Source organism: Lepidochelys kempii, chromosome 1 (assembly GCF_965140265.1).
Source record: "Lepidochelys kempii isolate rLepKem1 chromosome 1, rLepKem1.hap2, whole genome shotgun sequence".
Taxonomy (NCBI): domain Eukaryota; kingdom Metazoa; phylum Chordata; order Testudines; family Cheloniidae; genus Lepidochelys; species Lepidochelys kempii.
Genome location: NC_133256.1, coordinates 176718883 through 176734439, shown reverse-complemented (window position 1 = coordinate 176734439; position 15557 = coordinate 176718883).

Below are 15557 nucleotides of genomic sequence, written 5' to 3'. Positions count from 1 at the left end.
GGGGAAGACCACACCATGGGCCCTGAAAGGAGAGAAAAAAATAGGGGAAACCTTGACTGCTGTGGGGACTTAACCCTCTCAGATCACACTGGAGTGGGATGGAGGCAGGAGAGAATTGATGGTCTCTCTCACCCCTCCCTTTCTTGTGTGTGAAGCCCTCAAGCATGGAGCCACATTACTTTTGCAGTTGCTGGTCCAGCTTCCCTATCCAAGAATGGAAGTCTAATTTAAACTGAGACTCCAGAATATTGTGGGTCTGACCAATCACCAGTTGTTGGCATCCTATCAGGAAGGAATATTTCCCTTGAAGCTGGAGTTAGAAGTAGAGCGAGTCAGAAGTTTTCCAGAAAAAAAAAACACTTAGTTTTGCTTGAAAATGCTGATTTGGCAAGACTTTGGCTGAAACCTGCCAGCGTCCAATGGCTGACAGCTCTATGCCAGGGTGCCTGCCAACCTCTGGCAACCTTGCAGGACCTGAGTCCCTGGGGGCTGATAGGCTCCCCACTATGGAGCAGGAGCTGGGTCTCCTGTGGTTTCAGGCTCACAGCTCTGTCAGGCTTCCCGTCATACAATGAGAAGCGGAAGCCCCGAGAACCCTAGTTCTGGATGGGGCTGTGGAGCACCAACCACCATGTGAGGGCTTCCAGGATCCCTGCTTGGAAATGAAAGCACCAGGAGCCCCAGCTCTAGTGGCATAACACTCCCAGCTCCATTGCAAGGAGCCTGAGAACCCCAGAACAAGCCACAGCCCTGTATGCAGACTCCCAGGGTTGCCCACTCAGTGTATAGCAGCCGCCAAACTGTCAAAAATGTCCCCCAAATTAAACCACCACCATGTTTTGCTATCTCTGAAACAAAAATTTTCAACTTGCTTTGAAATTTAACAAGTTTGGTTTTGTTCTGATGTGAAATGAACCCAACTTCTGAAAATCTGAAGTTTCCCCGTGAACAAAAACCATGAGTTTTGGCCAGCTGTAGTTTTTAATCAAGTTTGTTATTTTGTCAGAACTTGCATTTTGTGTGCACCCAGTGCAGGTGATAACCCCAGCTTCAAGGGATAAACATGAAACAGAGAAAACGGGTAGATTCCATTAGCCTGGAGAAAGAATGGGAACCGCAAGTCTTCACAGACTGAGGTTCTTGTCACATGCACTCATCACAGCTGAAAGGTGATAGGATTCTGAAGTGGGCTGAGTCCTAGGGATAAGGCTAGATGGAGTCAGTCCCCTACATTATGGTTATATAGCAGGGAGACATTTAAACAGCACTTTGGACTCAAAGAAATGCCTAGTATTTTGGAAGAGGCAGGGATTAGCTCAAGTTAAAGTTAAAGTTGTAGCCTTCTATCTAAAATCCTTCCCTGGGTTTTGTTCTCCTGGGTCCCTCAATCAAACCATTAGTTGGCTTCATTTGTACTTAGCCTTTTAGGCTATATCAAGCAATTGTAGTTAATTTATGACCAAACAATTATAAAGCATCAACACACTCAATGCAATGGATTCTGTAAAAGATCAATAACTAGCAAATATTTTTGAAAAATGTTAATGATATGGATGGCATTAAATCAAATTGATCCAAACAAACACACACGATATTAATACATTCTATATTCAGTCCTTGCTATGGTGCTGAGGTAAAAATCAATTCAAGCATTGCCAAAGATAATAAGCTACTAAGAAACAGACAAAAAGATAAATATAGATAAGATTGTTATAAAAAGCAGAACAGTTTAAAAACCATACCACACAGGAGGAGAGAGTTTTCTTTGCCAGAAGCTTTCCAATATAAACGTGTGTGATATTCATAGAAAATGTTAATATATAGACTTTAAATAAAACCCATGACAACAGGAGTTTTATTTGCATAGATATTTTTATATTATTCCTTCATGTCTGGATGAAGTGAAAGTGTAACTGTATAAACTAAGGATTGCCAACGGGCAATTTCAAGTTGACTCAAACCTTTGTCCAGAAACCAAACTCTAAGCTTCCTAAGGTTCCAAAAGCATGGTTAGTTTTCACTATTCTTAAACACTTTCTCTCTTCTTTTGGCTGGAAGTACTAAACTACTGGAGGGTTGGGGGGGGCAGCAGGGAAAGGAGAGCTACACTTGTTGAGGACTACTCAATACCCAGAAGAACTCATGAGAAAGCCTGATCTAGTTTCTAGAAACTTCAGATGTTCTCAATGTACCTTGAAATCCTCAGATAAAAAAGTTCCATAGGAGAGGCAAGCTATTTGGATCATCATTACACTAAAAAACAACAAAACATTAAATTTGTATGGCCACCGCAAAAATCAGCACTACACAAGACAATAGAAGAAAAATAAATATCCCATTTGATTGTCTTTGCTAAAGTAAATCTTGCAGTAATATTTAATTTACACACAAAATTTACTGCAGTATCCAAACAAATATTTTCCTATTAGGAGGTGTAACAAATATTTGGTTAAATGTAATTCCCCTCCCACCAGTTTACAGGACATTTAAACAAAATCTAGTTCTTATTTTGTATTTGAAAGCACCTAGATTTTGGGTAAACAACATTCACTCAAAGTACAATTTGCTTGCTAAAGTACCCAGAGAAAATGCATACAACTTCTAGTACTAAATCTGTGTTTGTAGGTTTACATCGAAAATAGTAGCATTACACATTCAATATTTTTAGCAGCATGTAAGAAAGGTTGCACTGAAGTATAGTAACACGTTACATTTGCATAACCAATCTCAAGTTAAACCTTAAAAAGCCATTTGGAGAAAAAAAAACCAAACACCTTTGAAAGAATAAGAGGAAGACATATTACCATGGTCTGAATAATGTCACATTCCATTATTGATTAAAGTGATTTTGCCATGACATTTCATTCATCAGATTCCATTTTGCATTATACACAAACACTGAATATTTATCAAGCTTATGAGACTTTTCCTCTATGAGGCTGTTATGTTATATTGAAGGGGCCGCATTATCTTTCAACTCCTTCCTTCTCACACTTGACCTTACAACCACCACTTTTTATTTCATTATAATAGTGACTATTAAGTATTTATATCTAACAAGGTGATTTTTCAATGGTTCACTCTTTTTCCAGCAATCCTGTTATTTTAAAGTTAAATTTTATTAGATCAGAATGCATCTATCATCATTTAGTATTAATACTATAATCTATTGTGGATATTAAATCCTTCACCATCCACAATTACAAGACAAAATTTGATGGTTAAGAGTCCAACCTTCCATTTACTGGGTAACTAAACCTCCTGTTGATTTCAAGGAGTGTTTATGGAATCTAGAAATCAATTCTCTTATGCAAATAGGTCAAAGCGAGAATGCATTATACTACATCCATGGAAAGCCAAAGGGAAATTTTTGGTGCATAACATAGGACTTAAAAAAATTGTTAAAAATTAAATCTGTTTAAAAAAGCTAGATTAACTGCCTATGAACACTTAATATTGCTGGTAAATGTTGCATTTCATAATAAAGTGATTCTTCTAGCTAATGTAGAAAAAACAGAGGAAGCCTGGAAGAGATGGCACCTGACTTCTTTAAGCGTAACCACCCTCCTCAAAATTCATACCAAAAAGTCTCTTAACAAATTTTCAATGTTAAAGCATTTAGGGTCTTATCCACAGCATTCTGAAGTCAATGGAAAGAATCATTTTGATGTCAACAGGCTTTGAATCACTCATGCTATATCTTAGTTTAATAGAATGTCAGCTCAGTTAGTTCAACCAGAAGCACGAAGTACATACTACTACTAAGATCAATATGAATATGGTGTTATCTTTAAGGCATCTGCAAATAATTTACCAGTACAAGACATTAGAATTTAAGTAACAATTTGGGGCATTTGATTCAGCAAGCTTGTGTTTGCAAGTTGAATATGACATGCTTATGTTGAATACTTTCAAGTAAGTATATATAGCACAGAGATTATACTCTGAGGTGAGCTACATTAGTCAGCATTAATTATCCATGTAAACCACATAGTATGTTTTTGTTCCTTAATTAAAGGAGTATGATTTGGAACATGGGAAAATATTCAGAATTAATTTTCTATGCATATTTGAGAATATTCATTTATTGTTCACCATAAAAAAAACCAAAACAAAAAAGCTCCTGTCACTAACCTCCAGCAGGATTGCTAAAATATATTTGTAGAAAGAAAAACAAAAAACTGGTTGCTACCAAGAAAAGCTTAAAAAACTGAAATATATTAAATGGATTTTTAGTATTCATTCAGCTGTGCTGATAAGAGACCAAAGTTATCCAAATGTGATTTAATGAATTTTAGTCACCTGGGATTTCTAGAAATCCAAGAAGACATTTCAGCATCTGGGATTGATTTAGAAAAACAGTCCAACATGGACCATTAACCGGAAACTGGAGCTGTTTGACAGCACAGGAAACTGAGGTGTTTGCAAAATAGAACATTTTGGAGGCTTAGAAATACAAGCCATTGAGTGTGTCTTGGTCATCTCAAAATCTAGTCTAAACCTTCAGGATTTTATTATTTTAGTTACAGATGGAGCGAACAACAATGCTGTTAAGATTATGTAACGCAGAACTATAGTGAAGATCAAGTATGAAATAGTACATGGGTTACACATGTATAACACCATTTAAAATATATATATCAAGGACACTAACAAGTCCATTGATTTCTATTCCCAAGAATAAAAATGGAACGGTCTGTAGAAAATGTCAAATAGTAGTCAATAAAAGGAATCTTACCAACTGATATTTAACTTGAGTCAGTTGTAAGGTATTATATTTTTGAAAAGCAGTGTACCAGGGAAATTTTCCACTGAAGAAGAGGAATCAAAGGAAATATCTAAGACAGATCCATCTGGAAGAACAGTTGAAGCAATTAACACAATATATTTCCTACTTTTTAATGCCTTGCATTCTCTTGTTTGGCCCTTCAAGATAGAGATCTCTTCAGTCTAAAAGTAGTAAATAATATATGAAAGAAGCCCAGACCATTTTATTCTCCTTGAAAACAAATGTAGGTGAAAACCAAAGTGACCACTGATTTCTACATACAACTTTACCATCTCTTTGGCTGTCTTTTAGCTTTCATCTGTTGACATTGCACTTCTGCCTTCAAAATAAAAATTACTTGTGTTGCTGCATATTCATAAGAAACTGTCATATTTAAAAATTCAAGCTGTGTTGAGGTCTTTACTCACGGATTCCCTATGTTCCTTCAAAACTTTCCTCAACTGTTGCAAACCCAGAGGAGAGCTACTGGTTTATGGAAATATGACAGGTGTTTCTTTCATAACTTTTTGATTAATCTCACTTTTCTGAGAAATATTGTAATGTGTACAGAATAAAGAGCATGAACTCTTTGGATTTTTCCCCCCAATAATCTGATTGTTTAGAAGTAGTCACTTGACCAAAAGTAGATTTGAACTATTGCCCTCCTAATAGGGAAGAGCACAAACATTTATATCTGATAATCTCAGGCCAAGAAGGCAACTGCTTTGTTAGCAGTAAATGATGCAGCAGACAGGCAATGAGACAGAGTTGAATAAAGGATATTTAGTGAGCATGCATAGAGACCAGTGGTAGATGCTAAGAGAACGGTTTTTATTCAGTAGCAGCTTGGCCACTAGCTTGGATTCTTAACCTCCGTAGGCTAGCTTCAAAAAGGAACTTACATGTGGTGACGTTCGGTATTGGTATATAGGTCTGTTTGTTAGCCTGGGATAGAATTTTGGGTTTGACTTTTTGATACTCTTATACTAATGTGTGTAAACAAAGGACAAAGACACTGATGTTGCTTCTGCCTAGTCAGATGGGTTTGTTAGTACAATGGGAACAGATAAAAGCAGTTAAAGTGTTACTCGAGAGCACACTTTAAGATTGCCTAAACCCCTTTCTCAAGTTAAAAATCAAGCAACAAGTAGGGAGGGGCAAAGGGGGCTTGAGTGGGGAAGGTATAAAACACTAAAAGACTAAAGAAATGCCTGTCCCTGACCACAGTACAACAACATCACTCCTTACTCCTATGGGATACAAAAAAGAGGTGGGATGAAGACCCCAACTCATGACCCTCCCAAACGCAACATGACCATAAGTGGGAAGGGGTATGAGGAAGGGGTGTGCATTGCAGGTATATGTGGGCCTGCTAAGAAGGAGGAGGGGGAACAGGAAATGAGAATGGGAAATTGGGGAATGGGGAACAGAGACACAGTCAAGGCGCTGTCATCAGAGCTGGGAAGGGGGACACAGGATAAAGGCTCTGCACCGTCAGAGCTGGGAACGGAACACTGGGAAACAGAGTCTGCCAGCATGTAGAGCTGTGGATATGTTTGCTTGGAACTAACCCCAATAAACATTTAATTGCTTGCACTTCAGACTTCTGGTCTTCTGCTTTCTGTCTACATGACAAGAACCAGGGGACAGGGTGAAGGGAAAGCCCTCTAACATTCAGAATCACCACCCCTAACTTTTCAGTGCCTAGAAAAACCACTGGGATTCACAAAGTCTGCATTTGGCTCTGTGTAGGCTCCCTATGAAATGAGTGGGGAGCAATAGGAGCCTCAGTATGGGACTCAAAAAGGCCAAAATGCTAGGGAGCTCCTTGCCTAAGCTAACCAATGAGAGATGTCAAGTTAAGGGGTGTGTGCTAAGCCCCATACCTCTCAGAGATAGATGTCCAAATCTAGGCTGCAAGGAGGCACCTCCCTCTGCTTGGGATTCTCAGCTGTCAACCCTTTCTTGGTGTTAGTCACCTATGCTGTTTTACCAAGAAGCAGAGGGGTGGCACAGGGTAAGAGGACCACCTCCCTCATAACTTTTAGCCATGTGGCCATGATACTCAGCTGGGATGTAGGAGACCACGCAGTTCATGTACTCCCCTCCAGCTGAGAGGTAGGAGGGATTTGAACAGCCATCTGCCACTTCTCAGGTGAGTGCACTAGCTACTGGGAAGTAGGGCTCCCTCAGTCTCTCTTGAGAAAGCTTTTTGACTGTCATTAAAGAGTCATTGGAGCATGGGAACTAGACCCTAGGTCTTTCACCTACCAGCCGACTGCTCTACCCCTGCAGCCACGGTATCACTCATACTTGAGTATTATTTCCCTCTCCCCTGCCCCCAGCCTACCCCAAGCCATTTTATATAAGCCTACCCCAAGCCATTTGCCTATAAGGATCCAATCCAATAAGCACAGTCTGACTATGCGTACTGGATCAGCCCCACAGCTGGGTTAGGTGGGGGAAAATGCCCCTCTTATCCCAGTTCATGCATCACTCTGGAGCTTAGGCATTTGGAAGCCTGGTGTGCGGCCGCAATGTGCAGATCAGAGGTAGAAGTATAGGTATCTAGGGAACTTTTACTGCAAAAATTTAGGTACTGAGTGTAGACCTTTCAGGGTTCAGGTGCAGCTGCATAGAGGTTTTGTGAATCAGTGGGGCCTGATTCTGGTATTTAGGCAGCCAAGTTCTCTTGTGAATCTACCCCCTGATGTCACCCCAGATTAAATCACTCCTGAAATTTGAACCTCTTTCTCTAGACCCACTCCTTGTAATACCATTATCAGTTGTCACTGGCTGCATCCCATTGGGAAGTCAAAACTAATCAATGAATGAAAGTTTAGGTATAGAAATGTTCATGGCACTGATCCTACAATCAGATCCATGTGGGTAGAAACTAACACACATTCAGAGCCCAGCCAAATCCAGTAGGGCACTAAACAGGGACAAGGCTCTGCCCATATTGATTGGACTGTCAAATTGGGATTGGGAAGGAATTGTGTTTAAATCATTACAAACATAAGAAATTTGTGGAAAAATCTGAAAGGGATTAAAAACCCCAGTCAACACAATACATAACCCAGTCTGAACACTGTGATTGTTCCAAAGCAAAAAAGCAACTGGGGGAAGGAGAAGGAAGTTGCCCTAAAGCAGGGAAGTTATATTCTTTGAATGTGCATATCACCCTCAATGATGTGCTGTTTTCCCCTGGGAAATGTTTTATGGCTATTGCCCTCAGATCCTTGAAATATTTTTAAAAGCTATCACCCAGAAAAATGTACAATTCTGTTTATTAGAATGTGTGTAGAACTATGTTGGTACCTCAGTTACCTAAGAGTATTCATTAAACCTATAGGTGAATTCCCTTCAGCCATAGTCCCATTCCTTGTGTTTGTTTGGGATTTGTTTCTTTTTTGCGGGGGCCGTAAGGGGGGGGAACACACATCCAAGTGATCAGGTTTCAATCCAAGAGCTCAGGAAAGGGGAATTTCAAGAGCATGCTCTAGTATTTCTTCATTTTACAACTCTTAAGTTAGAAGGTTTTTAATTATTAAAAGTTCCTATAGAAGTTATAGAATTTTCAGGTCACAAAAATAGCAAACTGAATTTAGGTGGATATAAACAACATGTAGGATATATAGTATGGGAAGAGGATTAGCATAATTGTTTTTTGCATCAGAGTCACATAAGAAAAGCTTTTTAAAGATGCTAGGTGAGATCCTGACTTCAGTGAAGTTAATTGGAAAAATTCATGGATTTCAAAGGCATCAGAATTTCAGCTCGTATGGTTGATAACAGTTGATAACTTCACTTGCCAACATAGTGAATCTCAAAATTGGAGATGAGCAAACGTGAATTGAGCCAATGATGTAAATATAGAGTCTAGGTCCTTTAAAAATAGTAAATTTGGGTGCCAAATAAATAAAGCAGTTGCCCACAGAGCAATGGAAGAAATAAAAGCATGTATGTGTGTGTACGTATGTGTTTCAATTTCCCAATGCTAATCATCTCCATTTGATATTTAATTTCCAGTTTTCCCTCTTAAAATAAGCTAAAAAAAAGCATAAAATTCCAACATGTGTGATATCTACGGCACCTCTGCTATATTGACAGAGTAGTGTCAATGTTCACTTGTCATCCCTAGTTCATTTACAAAGTGTAATCTGCAGACTTTACCCACTCCACTTCTTCAGAAATCACAAAGTAGCTACAACATTAAGATTCAGACTGTCAAATATAAAGGGAAGGGTTACCACCTTTCTGTATACAGTGCTATAAAATCCCTCCTGGCCAGAGGCAAAATCCTTTCACCTATAAAGGGTTAAGTAGTTAAGGTAACCTCTCTGGCACCTGACCCAAAATGACCAATGAGGGGACAAGATACTTTCAAATCGGGGGGGGTGAGGGGGGAGGCTTTTGTTTGTCTGTCTGTGTGATACCTTTGCCGGGAACAGATCAAAGATGCAAGCCTTCCAACTCCTGTACAGTTAGTAAGTAAAGTAGCTAGAAAGTGCATTAGATTTCCTTTTGTTTTTTGGCTTGTAAAATTCGCTATGCTGGAGGGAATGTGTATTGCTGTTTTTGTGTCTTTTTGTAATTTAAGGTTTTGCCTAGAGGGATTCTCTATGTTTTGAATCTGATTACCATGTAAAGTATTTACCATCTTGATTTTACAGAGGTGAGTCTTTTAACCTTTTCTTTCAATAAAATTTTTCTTTTAAGAACCTGATTGAGTTTTCATTATTCTTAAGATCCAAGGGTTTGGGTCTGTGTTCACCTGTATCAATTGGTATAGATATTATCAAGCCTTCCACAGGAAAGGGGGTGTAGGGCTTGGGGGGATATTTTGGTGGAAGATGTCTCCAAGTGGTCTCTTTCCCTGTTCTTTGTTTAAATTGCTTGGTGGTGGCAGCATACCGTTCAAGGACAAGGCAAAAAGTTTGTACCTTGGGGAAATTTTTAAACCTAAGCTGGTAAGAATAAGCTTAGGGGGTCTTTCATGCAGGTCCCAACATCTGTACCCTAGAGTTCAGAGTGGGGAAGGAACCTTGACACAGACATATAATTCTCTCAATACAGATTTGATAAGCATCTCTTCCTTAACTGCCTACACAGAGGAGCTCATAAAAGTACATTTTTAATGTGAATCATATTGGAAACAATCCCCCACTCTCTCAGGCCTTGGGAAGCAGGCCAATCCTCGTGTACAGACAGCCCCCCTACCTGAAGCAAATACTTACCAGCAACTACGCACCACATCACAGAAACACTAATCCAGAATCCAATCCCTGTAACAAACCTTGTTGCCTTCTCTGTCCCCATATCTACTCTAGCAACTTCATCATAGGACCCAACCACACCAGCCGAGGCTCATTCAACTGCATATCTACTAATGTGATATGTGCCAGCAACACCTCTCTGCCATGTACATTGGCCAAACCAGACAGTCTATGTAAAAGGATAAATGGACACAAATCAACATCAGGAATAGTAATATACAAAAGCCAGTTGGAGAACACTTCAATCTCCCTGGACACTCAACAGATTTTAAAGTAGCCATCCTTCAACAGAAAAACTTCAAAAACAGACTTCAAAGAGAAACTGCAGAGCTACAATTCATTTGCAAACTTACCACCACCAACCTGGGCTTGAATAGGGACTGAGAATGTTGGCTCACTACAAAAGCAATTTCCCCTATCTCGGTATTGACACCTCCTCCTCAATTATTGGGAGTGGACTACATCCACCCTGACTAAATTGGCCTTCAACATTGGTTCTCCACTTGAACAGAAGTGAGTTACTTTACATGTGCAAATATATATTTATGCCTGTATCTGTAATTTTCACTCCATGCATCTGAAGGAGTGGGGCTTTTAATCCATGAAAGCTTATACCCAAATAAATCTGTTAGTCTTTAAGGTACCACCAGACTCCTTATTAGTGTGTATCCACAAAAACATGGCTACCCCTCTGATAGTATGTACATCTTGAAGAATATCTGTGTTTGTACATTACATTCTTACTGAACATATTTTACCTATGTTGATTTCAATTTTCTCTCCACTTTTTAAAATAGCTTTCAATTAAGAGAAATGTATGTTTCATAGTATTAATATACTTGTGCTAACTTGAAATCAGAAGTGTTCTAGAAATGCAAGATTAAGCTCACCCCAAAAAAATGGAGCAGCAAGTACTCAAAATATATTAAATTATCTTAAAGTTTTGAATGGAACAATATACATTTCCTATTTATGAGATCATTTTCCCATATTCATTATGCACCCACCTCTGGGTTTCATTGTAAATTAATGTGGAAGTCAGGAGAGATATGGGGAAGTGTCTATTCTATTAGTTAGTATTTCTGGGATACTAACTTCATATTTGTAGGTAGAGAATACTGACGCTATACCCAGAGATGAGAATTAGCAAAGGAAGCTTTAGTTTTTGCATGTAGGCTGAAAATTTGTCTGTATCCAGAAGATCAGAGGGTGCGGTATTAATCCAACTCAATGATAGGCTAGAATTCAGGTTAAGATAAGATATCACTGGAATCTTAAACTTATAAATTTTCAGTTCATCTCAACTTAGGCTGAGATCTCATCCTTGTGGCATTTCAGGTGAAATGAAGCAGAATTGGAAGTTTTTGGATACACCATGAACTAAAGGGTGGCTACTTAAGGCTGCCATCAGTTGGTATGAAAATCCCAGTTCAGACATATATGCATATATCCAGAAAAATATAAATATGAATAAATGCGTAAGCTAACACACCCATCTAAAAGGCAAACCTTTTCTTAAGAATGGTACCATGTTATCCTGTATGTAAATACCATGAATATGCATATGATACATTAGCAACTCAAGACCAAAACTATTAGACAATGAAAATTCAAGAAGAAATTAGGCCATTTTCTATTTAAGACAGCATCCTCAGAAAGACATAGCACAGTAGTTGGCCATACCCTGCTGCTGCTATTATTTAGCCTGAAGTGTATTTTTGGTTATTGTGCTGTTAAGATACTAAGAGTATGCAGTTGTTCAAGCCTGAGACCTTTGGGTACAATTGCCTTTAGGACTTAAAATATTCTTATTTTATTCATGCAATACGTTCCACAAAGCATTGCCAAAACAACATCAGAGTGGAGCTTACTTGAAATGGAACTCGAGAGGTTTTCCAAAAAAACAACATTTTTCAGTGAGAAGCAGAGGGACTGTAGAAGAGCAAGTTTAAAATAGACTTATTTGACGTCCACTGTCTGCTAATGTACCTAGTAGTATAACTATTTTTATATAAAATTATATAAAGTCCCAGTGTCACTAATATCTGACTTTTAAAAAGAAATGAAGATATATACAGGTATATATTGCATGTTAAAGTAGTTACACCATCAAATAACCTTATTCTAGTGTACAGTATTATTTTCCTTCATTTTTATTCCTGCTTTCTTTTTCTGTGCCTCTCAAACATTTTGATCTGCCATGAGACAGACAATGTGCAAATATGATCTCAAAGAAAAAAAACTGATATTAGACTACTTGGTCCACTTTAGCACCACTATACAAAGACTTAAGGACTGCTGGTGAAAGTATCTTTAGAAAGGCAGCTCAGTATCTTTAAAAAAAAAAAAAAAGGCATCCTTTTGGCACCTTAGCCCTGGTCTATGCTACGAGTTTAGGTCTAATTTAGCAGCGTTAGACCAATTTAACCCTGCACCCGTCCACACAACGAAGCCATTTTTGTCGACTTAATAGGCTCTTAAAATAGATTTCTGTATTCCTCCCTGACGAGGGGATTAGTGCGGAAATAGACATCGCCGGGTCGAATTTGGGTTAGTGTGGATACAATTCAACAGTATTGGCCTCCGGGAGCTATCCCACAATGCTCCAGTGTGACCGCTCTGGACAGCACTCTCAACTCAGATTCACTGGCCAGGTAGACAAGAAAAGCCCCTCGAACTTTTGAATTTCATTTCCTGTTTGGCCAGCACAGCAAGCTGATCAGCACAGGTGTCCGTGAAGATGTCATCAGCAGAGGTGAACATGGAGTCCCAGAATCGGAAAAGAGCTCCAGCATGGACCAAACAGGAGATACTGGATCTGATCGCTGTACGGGGAGATGAATCCGTGCTATCAGAACTCTGTACCAAAAGACGAAATGCCAAAATATTTGTGGAAAAAAAATCTCCAAGGGCAGACCCGCAGCAGTGCCACTTGAAATTTAAGGAGCTCAGGCAAGCCTACGAAAAAACCCAAGGGGCAAACGCCCACTTGGGGTCAGAGCCCAGACATACTGCTTCTATTATGAGCTGCATGCAATTCTAGGCTGTGCCCCTAGAATCATAGAATATCAGGGTTGGAAGGGACCCCAGAAGGTCATCTAGTCCAACCCCCTGCTCAAAGCAGGACCAATTCCCAGTTAAATCATCCCAGCCAGGGCTTTGTCAAGCCTGACCTTAAAAACCTCTAAGGAAGGAGATTCTACCACCTCCCAGGTAACGCATTCCAGTGTTTCACCACCCTCTTAGTGAAAAAGTTTTTCCTAATATCCAATCTAAACCTTCCCCACTGCAACTTGAGACCATTACTCCTCGTTCTGTCATCTGCTACCATTGAGAACAGTCTAGAGCCATCCTCTTTGGAACCCCCTTTCAGGTAGTTGAAAGCAGCTATCAAATCCCCCCTCATTCTTCTCTTCTGCAGGCTAAACAATCCCAGCTCCCTCAGCCTCTCCTCATAACTCATGTGTTCCAGTCCCCTAATCATTTTTGTTGCCCTTCGCTGGACTCTCTCCAATTTATCCACATCCTTCTTGAAGTGTGGGGCCCAAAACTGGACACAGTACTCCAGATGAGGCCTCACCAATGTCGAATAGAGGGGAACGGTCACGTCCCTCGATCTGCTCGCTATGCCCCTACTTATACATCCCAAAATGCCATTGGCCTTCTTGGCAACAACTACAACTACCCCACACCTGCATGTGGACTCCTGCAAGGGAGTCTCATGCAACAGGGATGAGGAAGATGAGGAAGATGAGGAAGGGGGAGGTTGAAGATAGCACACACCAGGCAAGCTGAGAAACCATTCTCCCCGACAGCCAGGAACTGTTTATCACCCTGGAGACAGTACCCTCCCAATCCTGGCTCCTGGACCTTGAAGGTGGAGAAGGCACCTCTGGTGGGTGTACCTTTGTAAATATAATAGTGTTTAATGATTAAATTTGCCCTAAAGACTTGGGATGCATTTGTGGCCAGTACAACTACTGGAAAAGTCTGTTAATGTGTCTGGGGATGGAGTGGAAATGCTCTAGGGACATCTCAATGAAGCAGTCCTGGACGTACTCCCAAAGCCTTTGCAAAAGGTTTCTGGGGAGGGCAGCCTTATTGCATCCTCCATGGTAGGACACTTTACCATGCCAGGCCAGTAGCACATAATCTGGAATCATTGCATAAGAAAGCATGGCAGCGTGTGGTCATGGTGTTTGTTGGCATTCAAGCAACATCCGTTCTTTATCTCTGTGTTATCCTCAGGAGAGTGATATCATTCGTGGTCACCTGGTTGAAATAGGGGAATTTTATTAAGGGGACATTCAGAGGTGGCCCTTCCTGCTGGGCTGTTTGCCTATGGCTGAAAAGAAATCATCCCCGTTGTTAGCCATGTGGTGGGGGGAAGGGTGAAGCGATAATCCCAGAGAAGTGTGTGTGGGGGAGAGGGGGGTTAGTTGGGTTTGTGCTGCACTTTAACCTGAAAATATCAGCCCCTCCTTTTAAATAGCCAATCTCCCTTTTTTTCCTCCTGCAGTTGCAAATGTTTCAATGCTGCGACTAGCATCTCTGCCCCAGAGGCTAGCGCAGAAAAGAAGGTGAAAAAAACCGCACTCATGATGAAATGTTCTCTGAGCTCATGCAGTCCACCCAAACTGAAAGAGCCCAGCAGAATGTGTGGAGGGAGACAATGGCAGAGTCCAGGAAAGCACAAAATGAATGTGAGGACAGGAGGGACACATGAGAGGACAAGTGGCAGGAGCAACAGGAGAGGTGGTGGGATCTAGAGGAAAGGTAGGGGCAGCGTGATGAAAGGAGACAGGATGCAATGCTGAGGCTACTGGAGGATCAAACTGATATGCTCCGGGGTATGGTTGAAGTACAGACCGCCATTGCAGCCCCTGTGTAACCAACTGCCCTTCTCCACAAGTTCCATAACCTCCTCACCCAGAGGCCCAAGAATGTGTGTGTAGGGTGGGGAAGGGGCATGCTCTGGGCACCCAGCCACTCCACCCCAGAGGGCCGCTCAAGCAACAGAAGGCTGGCATTCAATAAGTTTTGAAGTGCAGTGTGGCCTTGTCCTTCCCTCCTCCCTCACCCCTCCCGGGCTACCTTGGCAGTTATCCCCCTATCTGTGGGACAAATTAATAAAGAATGCATGAATTTGAAGCAATAATGACTTTATTGCCTCTGCAAGTGGTGATTGAAGGGGGAAGGGGAGGGTGGTTGGCTTACAGGGAAGTAGAGTAAACCAAGGGATGGGGGGCAGGTTTTCATCAAGGAGAAACAGAGCTGTGGTATGGCATCTGTAGTAGATCAGAGTTGTAGGGGAAGCAGTGCTTGGATTACCAGTGTTGCAGACCTACTGCACTGTCTGCTGCCAGGACACAACAGCTGAGTGGGCTGCACACTTGCCGTGTTATGGCGAGACAACAGCCGAGCACAGTTGCAGCGAAAGCGGCCCTGTGAGACCACTGGGAGAGCAGAGTGGCAACGGAAGCAGTGGAGGACATCATATTGAATCCACC